Genomic DNA, 9,567 nt, shown 5'->3' with positions numbered 1-9,567 from the left:
AAACATTTGTGGGAATCAAGGTTCCACTTACTTTATTTCATTCTATTTTTGAGACTGGGGCTCACAAAGCACAGATTAGCCTTGAACTTACTGTGTAGCCAAGGACAACCTTGAACTTGTGATCCTCCTTCTTCCACTTCCTGATCGCTGGAATTAGCCGAGTATACTATGAAGCCCAAGGTGAGCGGTTCTAGGGAGCCAACCTAGTACCAACCTGCTATCATAGGTACAGATTTTACTGCATCTCTAGCCTCTCATCTTAACTTTTAGCAGCATTGGAGTTTTATAAAGCAATAGGACATTGCCTATGCTCAAAAGAAGTGCTGACAGACTGTATCCATGCAATTTCATAAACATGGCTGCTGAAGCATGTCCTGAACAATGAAGCCACTAATCAACATGTTACAGAACTAGGAAAGCTCATGGGGCCTCAACTTTAGGCAAAGAATTATAGGCAAATGAGAAATCTAAAACTGGAAGAAATGGTCTTCCTCAGAGAAGAATCCCCTGATGGATTATCTAATACCTAGTAATCTGTGCTGAGATTTCATATGTATGTGTGTATGTACATATGTATTCAGATATCATTATATAGAAGGATTAAGGTATACTTATGGATTTAGAATACACACACACACATATATATATGTATATGTATATATATATATACATACATGTGTGTGTGTGTGTGTGTGTGTGTGTGTGTGTGTGTGTGTGTGTGACAACAAATAAAGAATGGAAATACTGAAATGACTCGCTACATGCACTAACTAGCTGTAACTTCTGCCAGAGCCTTCTCTTACTCTTACTTCAGATGCCATTTTCCAGCTGCTATCTTAACTACTATCATAGGTACAGATTTTACTGCTTAACCTAGCAATGAGCAGTTTAGATGTTTACTTCTGGCAGCCTAATTTTCTCTCTTTTGTGGGGATGGGTGAGGTATGTGAACTAAATAAATTCTACTGTTATGAAATATTTCATTTCTAATGTCCTGTGTTTCTGACCATTGTTTTCTGAGACATAGGGGATTTGTGACAACTCTTGATTCTGACATCAACATCAGTTACATTCTTTTAGCACAGATTTTGTGTCATTACTAAGCAAACACAATGCCTTGTTGAACAATCTGAATCAGGCAAAAGCTCACACTTCGCCGGGCAGTGGTGGCACAATCCCAGCACTGGGGAGGCAGAGGCAGGCAGATTTCTGAGTTCAAGGCCAGCCCGGTCTACAGAGTGAGTTTCAGGACAGCCAGGGCTACACAGAGAAACCCTGTCTCAAAAAATCAAAAAAACAAAACAAAACAAAACAAAAAAAAAAAAAAAACCTTACACTTCCCTGTACCTTAGAAGTGTGACATTTGAAATCAGTAGCTTGTCAAACTCTGAGTTAGACTGCTGCATTTCCCTGAATGGCTTGGGTATAGTTAGCACTGGTTAAAGCTGGGAAATGGATCAGATGAGTTCAAACTTCTCTGAATGTCTGGAAATGTTCTAACAATCTGAAAACTTGCTGTGCATGTCACAGACCGTGGGTGGTGTATGAGTAAACTCCCTGAGCCGAACATCTCTAGTCACCAGCTGTTAAACCATAGGAACCAATGAATTCTTGGTAGGAGAAAGGCAGTGGGCAGAAGCAAGAAAAGAATGACTTCCTTCTGTCCAGAAGCTTGCAGTCAAACTTGGCAAGATCAGATTTTCTAACATGGCACTAAGAAAATAAAACAGTTTCAACATACCCTTTTAACGTCACTCCATGACTCTTGACTATAGTCAGTAACAAATACATATATGGTAAAGGGTTGGTGAATAAATCGTACACAGTGTGGTTGTCTCTAAGCCTAACAGGAACTAAGTATGGTAACAACCATTGAGCCCTATAGACAAATCTTACCACTGCTTTTTATTGCCTTTACTATCTTAAACAAATCCTTGAATAACTTTTAACCTTATTTCCTTCATCTTTAAAAGTGCATGATATTTATCTCAGTATTTCAGGCATCAAATGAGTTAAGAGTCATAAAAAAAAATCAAAGAGATCCAGAAAGAGCAATTTATTACTGGAGAAAGGAAGATCACAGTTGTGGTTAAGAGCCCTTGTTGCTTTTGCAGAGGAATCAGGTTCAGTTCCCAGAACCCACATTACAGATAACAAAAAGACTGCAACTCCAGTTTCACTGGATCTAATATTCTCTTCCAGCTTCCTTTTACTTCCTTGCACATAGCACAAAGCTATGTTTGTAGGTAAAAACATCCATACACATAAAATAAAAATAAACCTAAACACATGAAGATCAGTTGGAGCCTGAGGAATCAGAGAAAGTTCTCCATAAAGGAAGTAGAACTTTTTAAAAATAAGTTTTTATTACATTTACTTGTTTACTTGTGTGGGTGATGAATCTTAAAAGAATTTTAAGAATGTGTAGAAAAGACTAGAGGGGAAAAAAAGAGAAAAGACTAGAAGGAAAGAAAGGCAGATTTTAGCCTGGAAGATTGATTGAGTTTCCCAGTAAATCGTCTTTAAGAGTAATGATAAAATATGGGTCCCCCACCCCCAAGGGCTGCTGCCCGACAGCATGATGGAGAGGAAGAGCTGGGGAGCAGGGTTCTTGGGTAAGAGTAAGTACAGAATGGCTAGCTTAGATAGCTCAAGTCAGTGGGGAGGGAAGGAAAGGGACAAGGGAGAAAATGCATTCAATTTGCATATGTGGGCCGATTAAAGACATGCAAACATTAATGATGCACCAGTTCAAATACCAATGTGTGTGGAGAAGGCAGACACTTTCCAAGAGTATTAGATTAGCAGACTGTCTGTCACATAAGTTCTGAGAAGACCATCCTCTGACTGGAAAACAGAAGCCTAACTGGCTTTGAAAGACCCACAACGTGAGGACTCCCCCACGTTCTGACTCAGGAGAGGCGACACCCCAAAATCACCAACAAGAAACGGTCTTGCTGCAAACTGCAAGAGGATTTTTATTCAAGAGCGCTCTCAGGCCCACGGTCATACACCACCCAGGGGTAGAGGACTGTGGTGCCCTGAGTAGCTGGATAAGGGGGTATTTAAAGGAAGAAACCACAACTCAAGGAGGTGGGGAGGGCATTGTTGGAAAATACCAAAAATACCAGTTAAGAGTCACAAGGAAGTGCAAAGTCACAAGTGTCAGGTTATCTCTCAAGACAGTTTCTAAGAGCCCCTAACAATCTAAGAGCCCCTAACAATAGCACATTTGCATTGCAGGTTCCAGTAATGGTCAGGGTGCCATTCTTTGAATGAACACTCTTTGAACCCAGGAAGCGGGTGGGTGGAGGAATGTCGCTATCTGTTTTATGACCAGCACACCTCGGAGCACTGAGCCACAGAGGCCATATTCCCAAGCTTGGGCCTAAAGGCCTACAATTTTGTTTTTACGTTTTACTTCTTTCAGCTTTATCATGAAGTGGCCTTTGTCTCTGTGGAATTGAGTAGGCCCAAGCCTCATTTTGGTAGGGAGTGGCTCCACTCCTGTTGTGTTCTCTGAAAGAAGTTCAGGTATGGGCAGCACTCTACTGTCCCTCGTCTGTCTTGGAAACCCACACTAAAAGGATAAGGAACAGGTGAGAGGTAGCTTATGTTAACAGTTTATATAAGAGTCAAGATCCTTCTGCTCTGCCTAAATTGACACCTTAACCATCACCATGGGTATAACCACTGTGGGGCACAGAGCCAAGAAAGCCACCCACAGGCCTTGGAAGGGGGCACTTTTGGATGTACCTATCATTGTAGTCATCTTCAGTGATGGCTGACGCTTGTGCAGAGCTTTGTGCCACACTTCTCTTTAGACAGCTCCAGAAAGTATAACACAGCTGCAGTAAGCACAAATCAGAGGATTGTCATTGTTACTGAGCTGTTAGGGTCAAAACCAGAGAGAGGCCCAAAAATCTAGTCTTGGCCACCCATTTTGAATATGCCAATTAGGGAAGTAAAAGTGAAAATCAGAAAAAAAAAAAAAGGATATTTATTTTCCATGGCCATACTAGCAAAAGGAACAAATAAAGCAGTCCCTAAAGGCCATCTTTGGGATCATGGGACGAGTCTTAGGTTTAAGTAGAGGCTAAGAGGTGTGCACAACTGGACAGTCCTAGACAAGTTGTGGTCCCTGTCATCATTGTCTCTGCTTCAGCCTTTCCTACAAGGTTGTGTGGTCAGTCCTCAGAACTGTGGAAACTCTTTCCAAGAGACAAGCTCCCTCCCTAGCATCAGGACCCCAGTCTTCTTCTCTCCCATCATGAGTATCCTGGGAAACTTCCAAGTCTTTGGAGATAATTATTGCAATAGTATGACACCCAAGAGGATGACACAGTGTCTCCCTTTAGAATAGCTTTCCTTGTGCCAAGATGCTTGCTTCATCACATACAGCATGGGCCTCCATTTCCTCATTATAAGCAAAGCAAATTTGGCAGTGCTTTAAAGCTTTTTACTTTCAGAATCTAGTCCTTGATCTAAACTTTTAACTTTCAAGTTAAAAGCAAATGTGTTGAATAGTTACAAACAGAAGAGACTAATCACAGATCAGCCCTGGTTGGTGCCAAGGACAGAATTTAGAGATCAATGATTAGGAGACAACAGATTAGTGCTAGTCTGTTCCAGAAGTTCCCTGTAGGGTGGATTTCTCTGTAAGGGAGAGGGGTCATCTCTGAATGAAGAAAAAAAAAAAAAAAGGAAGGGAGGGAGGGAGGGAGGGAGGGAGAAGAGTCCTGAGCAGTCCTGACCCTGAACTATGTGAGGAGATGGGGAGAGGAAGGGAGAGGGGAGAGAGGGCAACCAAGTACAGCAGTCACCAGGGCAAAAAAAAAAAAAAAGTGGACAACCAAATTATCTGGATTATATAGTGAAGAGTCTCTGGGAGAAGGGCAGCCCAGCCCTTAGTCTGGAGGGTTCTAGGTAGAGGATATAGTTTGGCAGCCATACCTTAAGTAGAGATTGAGGGATGCTGGGAGAATCTGGTGCCAGGTCCCCTTTGATATGTTAAATGGGTACCTCATTAATCCATTTATCTGAAGTTTGAGGCCTAACAATCTCTATTATCCCCTAAGTTTTTAATGTGAACTCTTTATATAGATCTAGGAACTCACCTAATATGTAATAAAAAATTAACAAGAGGAAGTTTTTACTGATTTTAAATGCATATGGTGATGTTTACAAGAGTGTACAATGCTACAAGATCAAAGAGATGACCAAAGCATGGTGTTTTTACAGTTTTCAGAGGGAACAATGTATTCCTGAAGGCATGACAAGGCAAAGGGATGCCTGGACTAGGATGATTACTTGTTTGGACGTTGCTAAGACATAAATAGGGAAGGGTAGTACAAGGGAGTGGACGATGGGTGTCACTTCATGGAGCTTGTTCTTTGAATTCATTGCAGGTCCAGTTACTAGTCTCTGGTGATTAAGGCTATTCCCAGGTGTTGGTATGTAAATGAATGAATGAATGAATGAATCTAATGGCTTCCAGTAGCCAGAAAACACAGGTGAATGGCCCTTTCTGAGATTATCCTTGAGTGATTTTTTTTTTATCCTACAATAACCAATATACCAAATGGTCCTATTTTGAAATAGTATGTCCTTAATTTCCTCACCTCCAAGCTTAGCTCTGAGAAAGAAGGGTGCTTCATGGGTGAAGTTGGAGACCGAGAGGAGATGGGAACTCATTTTAGAAAAATTGTCCCACATGAATAGACATATGAGATGAGCCTCTAGGCTCAGGACAGGCACTATTTTAACTGGGATCTGGGAATTTTGGAGTTGTTCTGGTTAATTCTTGTCAACTTGACAAAAACTAGAGTCACCTAACATGGAACTTCAACTAAGGAACTGCCTCTATCTATCACATTGGCCTGAGGGAAAATCTAGGGGGGATTTTCCTGATTAGTGATTGATATGAGAGGGCCCATCCTGTGAGCAGTACCCTAGGCAGGTGTTCTTTGTTGTATAAGAAAGGCACAGAGCAAGTTATGGGGAGCAAACTAGTAGGGAGCATTCCCCCATGGTCTCTACTTTGCTTGTCTGCAGGTTCCTGACTTGAGCTCCTTCCCTGACTTCTCTTTATAAGAGATTATAAGACAGAAGTGTGAGCCAAATTAACACTTTCTTTTTTGAGTCAGTTTTGGTCAGTGTATTATCACAGTGACAGAAAGCAAACTAGAACTGAATGGGAAACAGATGATGAACACCCAGACACTGAAAGGTGCCCCTGTTACCAAAACCTTAGGTGTCCACCCAGATCCCTGAGGTCACACACACACAGAGGAGAGCAAGTATAGAGTCTGTACAATGCCCCACTGTGACTGTGGCTGGCCACCAAATTTTCCTAACACCTGTTAGATACATGCCTGACAAGTTCATCAGGTACCACATACCTCAAGCATTGTTGTCATAAGCTCAATAAGAGATGGAGGTGGGGTCCAAAATACAGGGCCTTAATACACTAGACAACTGTTCCCAGGTTTTCCAAACAGTAGGCAGCTCAAATCCAAAGAGAAGCAGAACTGCCCCATGGAGATATGTGAGGCTCTGCAGTGCCTGATTCAGGAGGAATCAGAAGCCTTCAAACTGCCACCATGTATTTACTCTAAGATGCCACTAATCCCCTGTAACACTCCTGCATTCTTGCAAGTGTGTGGGTGGAGCAGCTATTGTCTCTACTAATTTGGGGAACAAAGGCCAAGAAAGACTCAGTCATCATGACTGACAGAACAAGAAAGCAGAACACAAGAACAAGGTGCAAAAGATGAGGAAAAGACAACCTCAGCTCAGCCTCCATCCACATCATCAGGGAAGGATCCAGATTCCGCTGGCTGAGATCCAGTTCTTCCCCTGGCTGCTGCTTGTTTCTAAACATGGCTCAGAGCAGTGGGGAAGTTACTGGCCGTGTTTGGACCAAAAGGTCCACAAAGACATGGGTCTTGTATGCTTTGCTCATAATATGTCCTGATGTTTAGGAAAGACAGAGCCTAGAATAGCGTGGGCAAGAGGCTAAGAAGCACACACAGTTAAATATAAACAGCAGGCTCCTGAGAGCCAAAAAGGCCACATATCAGGAATGTTCTAGACAATGAGACTGAAAGATGGTTTCCTTTTCAGGAGGCAATAGAGACAGTAAGTGAGCAAACGTGCACTACGCTAGGCGTACGGAGATGCTAAGAAGGAAGTTAGAGGAGAGGAAGGGGACAGAAAACAAAGAAGTGATAACTGGCCAGGCGGTGGTGGCGCACACCTTTAATCCCAGCACTCAGGAGACAGAGGCCGTCGGATTTCTGAGTTCAAGGCCAGCCTGGTCTACAGAGTGAGTTCCAGGACAGCGAGGGCTACACAGAGAAACCCTGTCTCGAAAAACCAAAAAAAAAAAAAAAAAAATCTTCTGAACAAAAGTGAATATTCAAACTACATGGTCTGTGAACGTTCCAGATAGTGGGAAGAGCAGGCGCAGAGGCCTTGAGTTAGGAGATCACTATCGCCACAAACTAGTTTCCGCCTTCATTTTTTTCTTCATTTATTCCTTTCTTAAATATGTAGAGGCAGAGCCCTTAGGAAGCCATAGTTCAACTGGGAGGAAAGCTGACAGACAGATAGCAACATAGAGAAAATCTTGCATGAGAAGCAACAACACAGTACAGGAAGACACAGCCAAGAGACTTGCAAACAAAGAGTGCTTGGAGTGCTTATCTCTGCGTGGCAGTGGAGAGATCCCTGGGCACCTTGCCTGCATCATAAAACACAGCTATCGCTCCATATGGAGAATTTTGGCTGATTCAGTAATGATAATAACAATAATAGCTACCATGTACTACTAAGTAGTCATCTACTGAGGATAGCACTAAGATTTCCATATGCCGAGCTAGGATGTATTTCAGTTTCACACTAAGGAAAACTGAGTTCTATCCCCAGGTCTATGTACATCCCAGGACTCAGGAAATGAAAGCAGGAGATCAGAAGTTCAAGACAACCTTTGGCCCCATAGCAAGCTCAACGTCAGCCTACACAAAGTAACACCAGGTGTTACACACACACACACACACACACACACACACATTGAAAGCAGCTAATGAACTTTAACACCTACTATGTTCCAACCCATTCTTGCTTGCTTTTGAAGTACTAGAGGTTCAGCCCAGGATTTTGTGCATGCTAGGCATGTTGTCTGCCATTAAGCTATATCCCAGCCCTAAAAATATTCCAGCATGACAACTCTATACTGCAGAAGCAATTAAGAGACCCTCCAAAAGGCCCTCCAACCTCTTCTATTTACAAGCCAACGGAGATGGAACTGTGTTGCAGTAGGAAGAGAAGAGGTGCTTATGAACTTTATTGTAAGTCTGGAGCCAAAAGACCGGCCAGACTGGGAAGAGTTGGGCAGAGAGACACAGACGTGTGACCAAGATACAGTAGCAAAACCAAACCAAAGGTGGATTCCAAAAGAAAGATGCCATATGAGGCTGAAGCTACCGATCTGGAGTTAAGGACTCGTGCAAAGGGCCACTTCTCAGTGACAGGGGGAAATGTGAGTGTATAACAATGGAATGACTGAGTCCTAGGAGAATCAGGAAGTGCAGAGTGAGGAGGTGGCAAACATTTACATTTGCGTGGCAGGATTACAGCAGGACTCAGCCTTTCCTGCCAGTCTTTCCAGCTCAGGGAGTTTGAATAGCCAGACACAGAAAGCCAATTCCTTGGACTCCAGATGATCTTTTTTCCCTACAGTACAGCTCATATGTTTTACATTATAAATACGTTTCACTGAATGTGTTATTTGCATTTGCTCACAACTGAAACCCATGGTGCTTTTGATGGATTAAAAATGAGCATCCAAAGTCCACAATTCCCACTTGAATAAAAAAAAGAAAAGGAAAGGAAGGAAGGAAGGAAGGAAGGAAGGAAGGAAGGAAGGAAGGAAGGAAGGGGCAAAAAGATGACTGCTCCTAGGCACGGTGGAGGAAAAAGTTTATTATAAACACATTGGGGAGCATAGCCAGAGGCCATGAACTCCAGGAAAGTCCAGAGTGTACAGGACCCTGAGCTGGGCCAAGTGGGAAAGGGGGAAGGTAGGTAGGGTAGAGGGCAGAGTGGAGAAACAAGTGGATCAGCCAGGAGGCCCAACGGTACAAAAAGAGCACGTAAACAGAATGGTTGGATTATGTAGGATAAAGCAGCCCAGCCCCTTGGGCTTGAGAGTTTAAGGTAAGGAGCAGCAAGTGCCACCCAGCAGGGCTTTAGAAAGGTAGGGACTGAGGGATGCAGGGGGAACCTGGCAGTCAAGTCTGCTTTGGTATATTTAAAAAGCACCTCAGCCATTTGTTCTGGGTTTGAAACCTAACACTATTGAATGGATGACAGAAAAAGCACTGTCTTCCCCTGCTCATCAAGTTGGCTACCTCCTCTTCTGCAAGATGTTCTGCTCTCTGAGAACTTATCTGTGGAGTTGGGTGACTAATTGTGGGTCATGAAAGGCCAAATAATGGCAAAAGTAAACATGCAGTTCAAAAATGCCTATTCTTCACAATCCACATCCTCAACACTCAAGTCAAT

This window comes from Mus caroli, unplaced genomic scaffold (genome assembly GCF_978045245.1).
Source record: "Mus caroli unplaced genomic scaffold, Mus_caroli_1 scaffold_3, whole genome shotgun sequence".
Lineage (NCBI taxonomy): Eukaryota > Metazoa > Chordata > Mammalia > Rodentia > Muridae > Mus > Mus caroli.
The sequence above is the reverse complement of the archived record's forward strand: the minus strand, read 5'-3'. Positions refer to the sequence as shown.